The sequence below is a fragment of the Eriocheir sinensis genome, chromosome 27 (genome assembly GCF_024679095.1).
Source record: "Eriocheir sinensis breed Jianghai 21 chromosome 27, ASM2467909v1, whole genome shotgun sequence".
Taxonomy (NCBI): domain Eukaryota; kingdom Metazoa; phylum Arthropoda; class Malacostraca; order Decapoda; family Varunidae; genus Eriocheir; species Eriocheir sinensis.
In genome coordinates, this window is record NC_066535.1 from 12,723,347 (window position 1) to 12,738,935 (window position 15,589).

Below are 15,589 nucleotides of genomic sequence, written 5' to 3' on the forward strand. Positions count from 1 at the left end.
TTATAACAAGGAAAGTGATCGTATGTTTTGATTTTTCCAAAAATGTGAAGAAGAAAAAGTCAGGAAGGGGGATAAGTGGTTTGCATGACAAGGTGACGTCATGTCATTGCATCGTTTCATGACGTATAGTGATTTTTTAAAAAAAGCAAAACATACAAACAATTGCATGATAAATCATTTTCCATAGCTCAAATGATTTTATTTAAAGATAAATAATACAGCCTCAGGCACATTTTGAGTATCATACTTGTGCATGACATCGTGACGTAAGAGATTCCTATCCCGGCACAAGAGAGGCCACGGATATCTGAAGTATCCTGAGGAGTTTGACTTTTTAATTCCCATTAGTGAAGTTTTTATAATTTTATTTTTAATTACATTGCTGTAGTCATCAGGATAGCCTTAAAAACATAAGAACATAAGTGAATTAGGACATAAGAGCATTGGCGCATTAGGACATGAACATCAGTGAATTAGGACATGAACATCAATGAATTAGGCCATGGAACATCAGTGAATTAGGACATAAAAGAACATAAGTGAATTAGGACATGAGCATAAGTGAATTAAGCCATGATAACATAAATGAAGTAGCACATAAGAACAAAAGATTGAACTATGCCGGTAGTCCTAGTACACAAGGCAGCTCCCAGTACACTGAAGGGGGATTCTGGCCTGCACTAAATGCGTCGGGCTGGGGATATTACACAGCTTGAAGGCTCCCTGGCCCGATATATCCCAGTCAGTGAGAAAAGAAAGTGTCCTGGCCGGCACTCACCAGGCTGCCGTGGTTTGTGTGTGCCGCCCCGCCGTGCCTCCCCTGCAGCCGACAACACCCCGGCGCCTCGGCCTCGGCCTGGGCGGTGCGGGCGGAGGTTCGGAACTTTGGGGCTGTCGGGGCGGGGGAGAGCGTGGGGCTGTGTCATGGCCAGGGGTACGCTGGGAATAAGTTTTTCAGCTCCCCGGGGCACGGCGGCTCGTGGCTTAGCTTTTAGGCAAACTGTTCTCTCCGGGGCACAGCAGCAGCCGCCTGGATCATGCCGCCGCCTATTTTTTTTTTTTTTTTTTGGGGGGGGGGTATTTCGTTGGGGTTACGCCTGAATCCGGCTCAGGGAAAGTTTTCGAGACGAAGAGTTGCATTATACATACATATATACAGAATGCACTCATATATGTGCTTATACATAAATAAATTAATAAATAAATCGTTTGTTGTTTGTTTTAATTCATCCATCGCAAATATTCAATGCAATCCACAAATTGCGAGCAAGCTGATTTGCCATTCAAAAAATAACATCATTAAGCAAATAACATCGCTTGTATGCCCACGGCGGCCTGATGCATCCAGTGTCGGCGGTTCATAATTACTCGTGATTTTTCTCTCTCTCTCTCTCTCTCTCTCTCTCTCTCTCTCTCTCTCTCTCTCTCTCATTATCGGTGAGTCACCCCACATTAAGCGCCGCTGACGAGCCGCCAAGTCAGTCAGTTTGTCGGACAGAAAGATTCCATTACCAATGCATAAATTAATGTCCTTAACTGCACGACTGTCATTGTGTGTGTGTGTGTGTGTGTGTGTGAGAGAGAGAGAGAGAGAGAGAGAGAGAGAAACATTATGAGCCAAGAGTTGCATGAGGTCAATGATGGGGGGAGGGTTGGGGTGTGAAGGTGGGAGACAGATGTAGCGTTGGATAATATGTAGGACGTGGTTAAGCATGCGGAAAGGCTCTACATCGAATAGCACAATGATCAAGATGAGGCGCCTTCAGGGCATCAAATATATCCCAAAATTTTCCGCCCTACCAATACGCCAGAAAGCTAGTCATTCAGGGTTTTGGGGTTAAAGTTTATTTACTATCTCCGGATTTCCAGTGAGAATAAAACCAGCTTCACTCTTCGTTTCCCCATTAAGGCTTTTCCAGGTCCATTTCCTGTTTGCTCTGTGCTTGAAAAATATGTTCGTGACTTCGTCTCTTTCCGCAAATTATAAAACACGAACTCCTCTCCGGCTTCTTGTACTATTCTAAAATGCCCAAATGCTGTTTCATTAACAGTTTTAGTCTCTACATTGGCTTTATAATCTCCAACAACAGGCAGGTAAAAAAGCAAATAAAAACTACGAGAAAATTTTAAAAAACGGAAAGGTGTGAGACAGGGAGAGGGCAGCGAGTATACGGAGGAGATGGCATAGAAAAGGACTGTATAGTATAGAACAATGGTTCTCAACCTGGCCATAGCAAGAATTTAGGGGGGCCATGGCGAGCTGTTAGAAATTATACATAAATAAATAATAATGTTAATTAATGTTAATAATATTGTCTAGATAATGTTAGGAATTTGCTGTGAGGCTAGTCTCCACTAGTCTTTTGTAGTCTGATGATGTATATCACAAAGATCTATCAAAATATAAGATAATTAAGATTGTCAACTTTGTAATAAAGTAAAGGTGTTCTCTTCACATGCTTTTTTTTAACCTTTTTTTGGCGGGGTGAGGCTTGTGAGAAAAATGAAGGGGAGCCACAAGGATGTTGAAAATTCATGAAGGGTGAAATGGTGTGAAAAAGGTTGAGAACCACTGGATTAGAAGAACCAGGCAAGAAGGGGTAGGACAGGGCTTTGATCAGGAAGAAGAGGGTAGGGGAGGTAAGGGAGCAAATGGGAGAAGGACACGGAGAAAAGAAGGAAAATAAGCCATGACAAAGAGGGAAACGAGAAAACGAGAAAAGGAACTTGCCACCCCTCTTCTCCCCCCACCCCACCCCACCACCACCGCAAACACATTCATATAATATTATACAACACGTGTTGGCAGCAGACCAGCGCCGCCATTTACGTCCTAAGTAGCTCATCAGCTGGAATCTGGAGGCCATCAGTCGGTCCATCCGGGAACTTTAATTGACACGGAGGTGGTGACAGCGAGGGGGCGGCGGCGAGGGGGGGGGGGTGGAAGTGAGGGTACGGTGGAGGAGGGAGGTGAAGGGGCGGTGGGTGATGGGGGTGAGGGACCGGTGGGTGACGGGGGTGAGGGGGCGGTGGGTGATGGGGGTGAGGGGGCGGTGGGTGATGGGGGTGAGGTGGCGGTGGGTGATGGGGGTGAGGGGGCGGTGGGTGATGTGGGTGAGGGGGCGGTGGGTGATGGGGGTGAGGGGGCGGTGGGTGATGGGGTTGAGGGGGCGGCGAGGGGCGTGTGAGGAAGGCAAGGGAGCGATGGGGAGGGAGTGGCGGCCGTGAGGAAGCTGGTGAAAATACGTACTCGAAATACGAAATACTGAAGCATAGATTTTTTCTCTTCACAAACCAAAATAAAACGCACGAATCTGTAGAAGCATTTTTGCCCAAATGCGCTGCCAAATGACTGTCTGACTGAGTGACTGATTTGCTGATTTAGTTACTGACTGCCACCCAAACTTGCCTTGGTCACGAGCTCTCCTGATGACACTCGTGCATCATATACGGTCCGCCAACAGCTTTCAATCAGCCGGTTTGTTTTCTCGTTAGTCAGTCAGTCAGTCAGTCAGGTAACCAATCAGTCAGAAAATCACTTCTTCATTGAAATAATCAAGTGGTAAACCAGTCAGTCAGCAAGCCAGTTAACCGGTCAGTAAATCGGTCGCTCAGAAAATCATTGTTAGTCAGTCAGCGCAGTGCAGTAGGTCAGTAAGTCGTCAGTGAACCAGTCAGTCAGTAAGAGAAGATGGCGTCACTATAAACACTTGCCTGCGCCATGACGGGCTGGGGCCGAATACCATCCAGGCCCCTCATGCAAGCCTACCGGCGGAATAGGCGTATACTTAAAAAAAAAAAAAAAAAAAAAAAAAAAGTCACTTAGCAAATAACTGCCGGTTAACTGAGAAGCCCGTTACCCAGTCAGTCAGGCGAGAAACTGCAGTGTGACTTGTTGATCAGGTGTGGTGGTGATTAACCTTTCCCTTCCCGTGTGTCAGGCTGAGGTTGAACTGTGTGACCCCGGAGCCAGTGTGAGGGAAGGGGGCAAGGGGCAGGAAGAAAGAGGGAAGAGGGGAAGGGGGCTGAGGGAGGGATGGAACGGAGCAGAAGGGCACAGGAGGATGGGGGATGCAACAGGAGAAGGAGTGGGGGGGGGGGGGATTTGATTGAGGGGAATCAGGGGACGGTGGGAAGAATGGCAAGGAGGTGGAGGGAGGGGTGGCAAGGAACTGGAAGGACGGGACTGCAGGGGAGGGTAGGACGGGGCGAAAGGTGAAGCGAGATGGGTAATTTTCAAGGCAAACAAGTTCCACCTCCTTCCCTCATCCTCCTTCCTCCCCTCACCGCTCCATCCATCTCTATCTTTAGTGCCCCTGACTCTCTACATCCTCTTCCCATCCTTTCTTCCTTTTTTCCTTCCTTCCTTTCCTCCCTACTTCCTCTCCTGCTCTAGTGTCACCGTTAACCTCATCACAGCTTGATTTGCACTATTACTAACATACCTCCTCCTCCTCCCTCTCCTCCTCCTCCTCCTCTTCTCTTCCCCGCCTCAGCATTCTTCTTTTGCAGACATTTTTTCTTTCCATGTGTGTGTGTTTGTTTGTTTATTTGTTTGTGTATGTGATTATTATTATTTTTTTTTGTGTGTGTGTACAAATTCATTCTTTCTCCTTCCTAGCTTGCTCATATTTTAAGGTGAACTATCTCTTTTTTAAGCTTTCGTGGTCTAGTGGTCAGCGTGCCTGGGTACAACTACGCGGGCCCGGGTTCGAATCCCGGTCCGGGCAGTCGGCGTGCAGCTCACCCAGCTGTTCATCCTCCCTCTCGGGCTGGTCGATAAATGGGAACCTGGGGAAGGTAAACTGTGGTAGCCCGGATGTCACACTGGCCCTGTGTCCCGGGGTAATGGGCTCCCACCCACCACAGGATCAACTGCCAATACTACGGAGATGAGCACCGTGGTCAAGCGCAGCTAAAGTGTATGCCCCCAACTTTACCTTCATCTATCTCTTTTAGTTTCCTGGATATTGATTTTCCTTGGTTTATATTTTCACGTTCAGTCCACTTCCTCGCGCGCCATATTGTTCACACGTGCAGGGTATCATTTTCCTAATCATTGCCCCTCTTCAGCCTTATCTACAGGAGGTCCTCTCTTTGATCAAGCACGGGGGGGTGAGGGGTGGGGGAAGGACGGCAGCATCACGGTTCTTATCCCCGAACAAACAACACGAGGCCGTCGATTTGGTGGACACAAAAACAGACTGACAAACAAACGGGCAAAGAGACAAACATGCATTCGTTACCGCGGCTGGTTGTGGGTGTTGGCCCCCCCCCCCCCCCACTTCCCCACCACAAACACACACCTCTGAATACAATAGCAGCATTCTCTCTATACGTGGCCGGTAACAACGAGGCGGGCACGATGATGGGCCAGCAAGCACCGCACATGACTCACTACATCTTTAGCTTACTCGCTCCCACGCTGGCATTGTTCCTTCCTTCTTTGCAGTAACTGGCCGTAAGGTTTTGACTGCACCAGTGTGTGTCAGTGCTGCCCTCCCCTTCCCTTCCTCCGTCTCGGCCTCAGGACATTCATGGGTCAGCTCCTCCCCTCAGTACACTCCTCATAGGGCATGTGAATTCCCTACTGGAGCGTGAACTTGCCGTGAAGATTGGTCTGTATATACATCCCTCTCGGCGCTCCCGCACACCGTGTACAGCTGATGGTTGCCACGAATGTTCATGATACTTGTTGTTCCCCTCCTTCCAATTAGCAGATCTCACTAGAATTATAGTTTGCGAGGCTCTCTCTCTCTTGATCTATTTATCTATGTGTCTATCTATCTATCAATTTGGCTGTATGTCTGATATGTCATGAAATAAACCTTTTTACTTTCCTTCGGCACTGACGTGATATAAGACTATATAATTCTGCTCCCGAGAAGTTCCTCTTTAGAGAAAAAAAATTCGTTTACGTGTACTAATCAAAGAAGTATTCGCTTTGTTATGTGATATACGTGCATGCACGAAGCCACTCCGTTGAAGCATTTCGAGTAGCGCAAACTTTTCCTTGGCGATACGAATTTCTTTTATGGTCTTGGCTGAGCCGTTGTCCGCGCCTTCATCATGCGGCTTACGGAACGACGGCAAAGTAATGAGCCGGGACTGACGCGGAAAAGTCTGCACAACAAGCATTGTAGTTCCTCTCATAAACTCTAGGAATTTCCAACGTTCAGTTCATCTACTCGTTCCTAAGTCTTACGGTCCTCGAATTGTTTAGAGGCTATTTTCCTTTTTCATATTTGTAAATATATTGATTAATAATCTTTTCCTTCAATCTGTCATCATTAAGCGTGATATAAATATGCTGCATAAGCATGTACTTTAATTATTAAGGGTGGGGCGCCAGGGAAGGCGAGGCAAGATCCTGTTGCAGGCCGGGGAAGGAAGGTGCCCGCCGGTGCCGCCCGAATCCCGGGTCCCGACGCTCTGGCCGCAGCGACGCGACTTTGCCAGCTGAGGTGCTCGGGACTTGCTCATCCCTTCCCAGCCAGCGCCAGGCAGTCAGTCTACCGCGGGACATTGTTGCGTGTGGTTGTATCTCAGCGCGCTGCCGGGCCTCACTCGTACCGTGTCAGAGGTGCGTTGCGCGCCATGATCCACTGCGTGTCTGCATAACACCACTTATCCCTTCCTCTATTTTATGAGATTAATCATGTAGGTTCAGGGTTTTTATATATCCTCCTCTGGTGCTCTTCGTAGGGTTGTAGATAATGAAAAGTACGTTAGTAGAGTTTGCGTTATGGAAGTTGGTTGTGAGAATGCTTTCGTAATTACAACCATGTTCATAATTCATGGGGATTGCACGTAATTAGTGGAGAGGGAGTTCTGACCTGTTAATTTATTCAGTGTGTGTGGGTTCGCTAGCAGCTAGGGGGAGTGAGTGCTGGGGAGTGCTGACTGCCGCTGCGCTGCTGTGCCGGGGAAGTGAGCGACAGGAGAGGTGCTGAGGAGGTGCGTGAAAGTGACAACTTTGACAACTTGTTCTACTGAGCCAGGCTCGTGTCTCGGTGCTGCCGGGGCCTCAGGACTGCTGTCATAGGCCTTGGCGACGGCCCGACGGTTCACACGGCGACTCACGCAACACTGTACACACAGCATTTACAGGTAACTGTGCTAACATTCACAGCATTTACAGGTAACACTGGTCAGATTCAGCACCCCAGGGTAGCACTGCGTAGATTCACAGCAATGACAGGTAACACTGCTCATTCACAGCCTCCATGTGTGGCACAGTATACACGTAGCATTTACAGAAAGTGCTGTACATTCACAACATTCAGTACACAGCAAGAGAAAGTAGGGATTAACAATGTCATTTTCCTCGTTACCAAGGCGCATACCGGCAGCGGCTTATAAGAGGCTCCCTCAGTGGTAATGATCCCACGTTAGTCATAAATACATATTCCTCAGGTGTGGCATACCTATGTTGTCACCAATTTTGGAGGGGCGAGGCGGGGTATGTCTAGTGGGCGGTGGATGTTTGGTGTGATGGTGATCTGGACCCAACTGTGGTGGTGGGTAGGCGGGGCAGGGAGCATGGCTGACAAAGGGGGAGGAGGGGGGACACTTTTAGCAGTAGGTGGGTGGGACAGGGAAGAAGATATTGCGGGAATGGTTGTGGGCGGGGCAGCGTAACTGTGGCGGTGATGGGGGACGGAAGGGAAGGTTAGCTGGGATTGGTGGGGAAGGATGGGGTGTAACTGTGATACTAAAGGGCAGTGGGGAAGAGGAAGGATAGATAGATGTTGGCCGGGGAAGGGAGGGAGGGAGAGGAGGGGCGTGCCCGGGTGTGCAGTAGGCCAGCCACCAACCCGTCCCGGCGTCCTTGCCTCTCGTGCCGTTACCCTCTCGTCAGCGATCTCAGCCACGCGGCACCACCACCTCCGTGCCTCGCCTCCCTCGTCCGTCGCTCGGCCTGCCAAATGGACGCGGTGCCCTTCACTAACGTCACGCAAATCAAAGCTATTATCGGTGCGTTCGTTCACTTTCAATCGTTCGGGGCGCCGACAGATCATACGTCTTATTAACTATTATGGAGTTTTTTTTTATCTTGTTTATATCTTGGGGTGGTTTCTGAAACACAACTACAACTATTTTAGCTCACGTGAATTTTGTTTTCCTTCCTTTCGAGCGATAAAAGATGCATGACCTTTTTGCAACTTAGTCATGATGGAATACGAGTGTGCTATTATTTGTTATTTTTTTTACCCTTTCTTAGGGGGAGGAAGGGTTTCATTGCTGATGTGAACTGAATTTATGTACAATTTTGGAGAGTTGATATTTTATAGTGTTGATTTTATAAAGTTGTTCCTCTTACAATGATGTGTACAACGTTCAAGATTCTGAACTGCAAATATACAGCCTTGAGTTTGCGAATGTTTGTCTTCCGTATGTAAATCAGCATCAAAAGTGTATCATTAATCACAGGCAAGGGCAGAAGCGGAGGTGAGAGTCTGTCATCAAGCAGATACGGTGGCGCCAAACACTAGGCAGAGACCGAGGGACACGTGTTGTCCCGCTTGCTGCCTCACTTGTAGGGCCTCGGTCACCCCGGCAGGCGTTCAGCTCGGCACGTCTCGCTGGAACACCCTTGGAAGACTTTAAAATGATCAGCGTCGAAGCCTTCACATGCACACACCACACACATTCACACTAGTATAACTGTTTTGACCTCAAGTGTTAATGAATTTATAGCTGTGACTTCCTCCCCTGCAAGACGCCGGTACAATCAGCTAATTCATCACGTGTGCAATGTCGTTCCTCAAGTGTTCACGAAATTATAACTGTGACCTCCCCTGCAGGACGCCGGTACGGTCCGCTAATTCAACACGTGTACAAGATCGTTCATCTGAAACTAAATTCTTTCTGTGTGTAAACCGCATGTGTAGATTTATGACCTTTTTATTCCACAGCTTTTTTCTTCAACTCTTGTATATTTTTTCGGCATTTTGTGTGTCATCTTGTATTATTTTTAACATTGGAAATATAAACACGTATACCGCTTCCCCTGCACTACGCCGACTCTCGTCCAGCCACTCACTTTAACAGGCGCGCGGAGTGATATTCATCTCACTCCGCAAATATTATTGTTACTCCTCTCTCAGAATCCCTGGCCGAAGCTTTCTATCCGCCATCCACTACCCAGAAACTTCCACATAACATTCCAACGCCCAAGTTCACATATTTGGCAAGGATTTCGTAAGAGCTTGGGGCATTTCCAGGAGTAGTTTTATGACCCTGGTGGTAGTTTGACCCTTTCTCTGTACCTTTTACCTAAAGAAACCCTCATTAGAACCCGACTGACCCCTTCTTTGACCTTTAGAAATAGTTGATGTGAGAAGCGAAAGTATCTTATAATGCCGTCCCAACTCTGGAGGCAAGGCGCACGCACTCCCGCAGGTGGCTCGTGTTAAGATTGCTTCGTGGTGAACATTGTGGTCGGCATTCTCAGACGCTTCTGCCTCTCACCTCAACTACTTCCCATAGCCCGAAAAGGAGATAAATCGGGTTCTGATGAGCGTAGTTTAGGTTCATGGTACAGAAGAATGCTCAGACTACCAGAAGGGTCATCAAACTACACTTGGAAATCCTCACAACTCTTACGAAAGCCCTGTCAAATATGTGTGCGTGGGTCGAAATGTTTGAGAATATGACCCGCTGTGTGCCTCGCCGCCCACAGCTTGTCACAGAAGTTCCTCCCTGTTTACACTCGACGCCCCAGACTCTCATAAGCTTCCACTCTAATAAATATCACGGGGGGCAATGTGGCGCGGAAGAGGCGGCCATAACCATTCCATTCAGCCCAAACAAGTCTTTTCCTGGCCTTATCTTGATTTGCTGTGCCCTCGGAGCTGGTCTTGCCTGAGAGAGTGAGGGTTTTTATACCGTTGTGAGGAGGGCGCACGCGTCTGTTGGTGTTGTTACCCAGTGCACGATCTCGGTACCTGGCACACGACAATCTTTTCCTACAATAAACCTGCTTCTGTGTGCTCTTGGATTTTACACAAGCCAGACATTGTTATTCATTCCTTTTGCATATCACTTTGTGTCTGGGGGGGGGCAGGGAGGAAGTGCATCTGTCTGTCAAAATTATTATGCACGACATCATTACACAGTGCACGGGAGTGGAATATAGAGGACATCCTTGATTCGCAAACAGGAAAAAAAAAATGATAAATGAAATCCGCGAAAAACAGTATTATTGGACGCGAGCTGACTGGACTGGACTGGACTGGACTGACTGAAATACGTGACTCCAATTGTGTTATTTCAAATCCCACGGAAATTAAATTAGGCGAGGTAGAGCGCTGCTGGATGTTTATGGTCCAGCTCCCCGTGTTAAATATTCGCCATTTGTGAGCTGATCAGTATTTATTGTCGAGGCAATGAGGGCCGCGTGTAGGCCTGTGTCAAGGGCGGGCAAGGGATGGGAAGGGGGTGGGGGAGAGAGAGAGAGAGAGAGAGAGAGAGAGAGAGAGAGAGAGAGAGAGAGAGAGAGAGAGAGAGAGAGAGAGAGAGAGAGAGAGGAAATACCATGTTATCTGCAAACTATTATCTGGGAGAGTGAAAACAAATATTGCAAGTCTTTCATATATTGAAACTATGCAGAAGTGTCGATTTTCTTTTGTTTCTTCGTTTCCTTGTTCATCATTGTGAGTATATACGTATTTATTGGTGCCTCGCTTAATATTAACGAGTGAATATATTTATGATTTTGTTTTCTTTCTTATCTTTACACGCGGAAGTGAGAGACAGGAAATACGAAGACAGATTTCTTTTGACGTCTCTGTGTGTGTGTGTGTGTGTGTGTGTGTGTGTGTGTGTGTGTTGTCTTCTGAGACCTTACAATTTCCAGTGTTGTCATTTTTACCGTCCCCCCCCTTCTCTCTCTCTCTCTCTCTCTCTCTCTCTCTCTCGCTCTCGCTCTATGGTGTTCCCGGGCTTGCGAGGGAGGTGGTGTTGCGTGTAATCTGTATTGGTGGTGATGGTGGTGGTGGTGACTAACTGATAAGAAGTGGTGAGGATGACAATGAAGAGGAGTGGTGGTGGTGGTGGTGGTGGTGGTGATGACGAAATGGATTATACGTTAGTTTGTCCCTCAGATTGTTTTGGTATTGTATTCCTTTCCCTTTTCCTGTGCTTCTCTCTCTCTCTCTCTCTCTCTCTCTCTCTCTCTCTCTCTCTCTCTCTCTCTCTCTCTCTCTCTCTCTCTCTCTCTCTCCCCTTATCAACTTGTATTTTTTTTTGTTCGGTATATCCTTTCTTTTTTTTTCCTAGTGATGAAGGGAAGTCCAAAGTGTTTCCACGTTTTGTAGTTTGTGTTTTAAACGTTTACTTTGTTATTCGTCTGACTGTATAAGAATATTTTTTTTTTAACCCATTTACTTATAAACCGTATATTTTGCCTTATCTCCGTTATTCAGAAGTGTAACCCAGAAACATTTTTATCTTATCAAGGGAAACTTTAGAAAAAATTAAGCGTCATTTCTTTATCTTGAGGAGAGCTTGACTTCAGCTTGCTTTGTTTCTCTATCACCTGGCATTCAGAAGAGTTACCCAGCAACATTAAAGTCTTATCACGCAAATCTTATGAAGAAAAAAAAGAAACTCATATCTTTATCTTGAGGAGAGTTTGACTTCGGCTTGCTTTGTCTCTCTACCACCCGCTATTCAGAAGAGTTACCCACAAACATTAAAGTCTTACCACGCGAATCTTAAGAAAAAAAAAACCTGTCATATCTTTATCTTGAGGAGAGCTTGACTTCGGCTTCCTTTGTCTCTCTATCACCCGCTACTCAGAAGACTTACCCAGAGACATCAAAGTCTTACCACGCGAATGTTAAGCAAAAAAAAAACAAACAAAAAAAAAAAAAACTGTCATATCTTTATCTTGAGGAGAGTATGACTTCGGCTTCCTTTGTCTCTCTATCATCCGTTTCCTGTCGAGATGATATGTCAATTAAAAGCCACAGTTCATTTTCCTTTAATGCCTATTCTATTACAAAGACATCCTATCTGTATTCGTGGCTATGGCGTCTCGTTTTCTTGTCAGATAAAATTATTAGCTACGCCACAGTCTCCTTTCATCGTTGTACTCTTCATCCAGTTAAGTTTTAGCTAAGTTGTGTTCTTTTTCGATAGTCTTTTATTTCCTAGCTCGATTGTATTATTAGTTAAGATATAGTCCCGTTTCATCTTCCTTTTTAGCCACTGTCATATGAAGCGTCAGTTAAGTTTTGGCTAAGTCCTGTCTCCTTTAGTTGGTGTCTTATGTTTCCTGGTCAGACTGAATCATTACTTACACCATAGTTCCCATTCATCTTTCTTTTTAATCCAGTATCATATGAAGGGTCAGTTGTGTTTTGGGTACGTCCTGTCCTCTTTCGTTAGTGTCTTGTGCTGCTTGGTCAAACTGAATCATTAGTTACACCACAGTTCCCATTCATCTTTCTCTTTATCCAATGTCATATGAAAGGTCACTTATGTTTCGGGGAAGTCCGCCACAGGTTCAAAGGATCAACGCCACGGGAATGAGCACCGCAGCCACGCACAGGTATAGCGTATGCCCTGAATTTCACCTTTACCTCTACTTGTCCTCTTTCGTTGGCGTCTTCTGTTTCCTGGTCAGATTAAAATACTAGTTACCTCGCAGTCTCCGCTCTTGTAGCAAGCAATATATCACCACACCAGTCTATTTATTTACATACCTACAACTTCAGCTTCCTCTCCTTATCGCCTGTTTCCTGTTTTGGTACATAATTAACGGTGTGTCTTCTCTCTCATCTGGTTACCATACTCAACAATGTTCGTGTTCCCTAATCTTCAGTCACATTAATGGTGTCTTTTCTCTCTCATCTCGCTACTATACTCACCCAGCAACGTTCGCTTTCCTTGATCTTTGGTTCGGTTTCCTTAATCTTCACTCATAATTACCGGTAATGTATGGAGGGAGGGCAGCGGATTGGGAGTGTCCTATCTATAAAGCTACTAAACAAACATATGTGTCCGGAGAAGCCCAGAAGAAATGAGAAAGTATATATAAACCGTATATATAAACCGTATATTTTGCCTTATCTCCGTTATTCAGAACTTAAAAACATTTTTTTTTATCCTATCAAGGAAAAAAAAAAAAAAAAGTCTTCATATCTTTATGAGGAGAGTCTCTCTACAACAAGTAAAACAACAAAAAATATACGTAACATGAAAAGAGGGTTAGAGGGAACGGAAGGGGACAGGTAAAAGGTATAGGGTCTTTCCTCTAAAACGATTAAAACTAGTAAAACCACACGCACACACACAAAAAAAGATTACAGAACAGGGCTAAAAGGGAGCGGAAGGGGACAGGACTTACCAAAAACATCATTGACCAACCATACGCATTGGATAAAGAGAAGAGGAGAGGTGGAGCAGGTGGAGAAGATCAAGTCTTACCCAGGAAACAAGTAAGCAATAGTATTCATAGGATATTACGGAAGGGAGGGAAGGAGGAGGCAAGGCTGGGAGTGGAGGGGAGATGGAGGGGGAAGGGAGTTCAGGGAGCAAATCCGGGCATATCGTCGTAGTTTTCACATTTCTTTATCTGCATCGGTGCGTGTTCGGTCTAATTGGTCCCGCCACACTAAACTATTCCATTCGCTTTCCCCCCCAAACAGGACAATATTCCTTTAGTGTCCTGTGCTGTAGTGCAAGGGACTGGTGCTGTGTCCTACCCCTCCAGCACCATCAGTCTCCTACAGTGCTCATCTTCATCGCCACTGACATTGCCGGGGTAACGCTACTGGAGAAGAGTGACAGAGAGGGAAACTAAGAGAGCCAAGTGCTGTTCCTGAAGTAAAACAAACACATCCAAATAAGTGACGGAAACACATGAAGAAAAACCTCCCAAAAGGCTTAAAATATGATTGAATAAAGAGGAAAAGTGACTTAAGTAATCGAACCTCGTGAACTCGGAGTAAGACAGAAGGATTAATACGACTATACGCGAATAAAAGTGAACGATAGATTGATACTACTACTACTACAACCACGTGAAAAAGTTGAGGTGTTGTGAAGTGCCCAGGTAAACAAGAGAGGCGTGATTAGACTCCCGAACACCTTCCTGACGTTGTGAAGTGGGTGAGTGCGATAAGGAAGGTGTGCAGGTGTGAGTGAGTGTTGGAGGCGGCGAGTGTGAGGCGAATCGAGGTTGATAAGGCAGACGAAGAGGAGGAAATTATACTGACGAGACCCTAGTGTGTGTGTGTGTGTGTGTGTGTGTGTGTGTGTGTGTGTGTTCTCGGAGGATGTTTTTATCTCCTCCATGAAGCCTCTACGATAAACAAGACCACTTAAACGTTTCCTCCTCGTCCTCCAAAAGTCGGGTATATCATTTAGACAGCCGACAGACGGACAGACAGCCACACCCACCTGTTGGCTCCCCAGCATAGCCAACTTCCCCACGAGTCTCTTCACACCCACACCTGCAGGAACACGTCTCGCCCACCCTCGCGTCCACCCACCACCACCACCTCCACCCACCAGCACTTTCTTCAGGTAAGTGTTATTGTTGTTCTGGCTTGAAGCGCCAATCCAGGCATGCCATCTTCTATTCGTATTTTGTTTACCTTGACGGAAAATTAATATTGTCATGCCACTACTAGAATTTTTGCTGATACGTACACGACACCACACACACACACACACACACACACACACACACACACACACACACACATACACATACACATACACACACACACACACACACACACACACACACACACACACACACACACACACACACACACACACACACACACACACACACACACACACACACACACACACACACACACACACACACACACACACACACACACACACACACACACACACACACACACACACACACAGGAGGCTAGAGATTAATTCGGGACATATAAATAAAGTACTTAAATTGAAAACAGATGTTAGAAGACGCAGCAACGGGTATAAGTTTGATAAATTCTGGTTCCTGAAGGAGATGGCGTAGTGGACCAGCGGAACAGATTAAAGAAGATATATATTTGATGGAAACACGACTGAAAGTTTTGAAAGGACGTTAGATTGATTTATGGGCGGCGAGAGGAGAGTTGGTAAACAACCCATTTTCAAGAGCTGCCGTGTGTGGCCGCCTGGCCTCTTGTAGTCTCCTTATGTCCTTGTATACACAGACACTCATTTCACTAAGCAGATCTAATTCGACTTAATGCATCACCGAACGGCAACTAAATACACGGTCGTAAAACTTAATGCATCATATAAGGGGTTGGGACGCCGGCGCGGCGGAGAGCCAATCCATCTCGGCGGCGGGACATTAACACGTATGGGGCTCATCTACACACAAAGGCGGGGTGTCCCGGGCGACGCGGCGGCCCAACGAGGGGAATCACAAAGACCCCGCAAGACTCGTGCCCCTCACAGCACGAGGCTTCGAGTGTCCCCGAGAGACTGTTTAGTGAATGGGACTATGATGAACATAAGTGTGTGTGTGTGTGTGTGTGTGTGTGTGTGTGTGTGTGTGTGTGACGGCGCCCCTCACCCTCTTCCCGTCACCATTGAGTTG

The 15,589-nt window shown here is 46.5% G+C and overlaps 1 protein-coding gene across 7 annotated transcripts in view; it reads right to left on the reverse strand.

Moving 5' to 3' along the window:
* Positions 1-15,589, reverse strand: part of LOC127004145 (S-adenosylmethionine mitochondrial carrier protein-like) — a 39,498-nt gene that overhangs the window by 10,000 nt on the left and 13,909 nt on the right. Inside the window, exon 1 of one of the 7 annotated variants that reach the window (XM_050871577.1) lies at positions 779-956. The exons of 4 other annotated variants lie outside the window; for them this stretch is intronic. The gene's annotated coding sequence lies outside the window, so the exon portion shown is untranslated. Of the gene's footprint in view, positions 1-778; positions 957-15,589 lie in introns of those variants that run through there. 2 more of the 7 variants (XM_050871576.1, XM_050871571.1) reach the window with 2 other exon arrangements.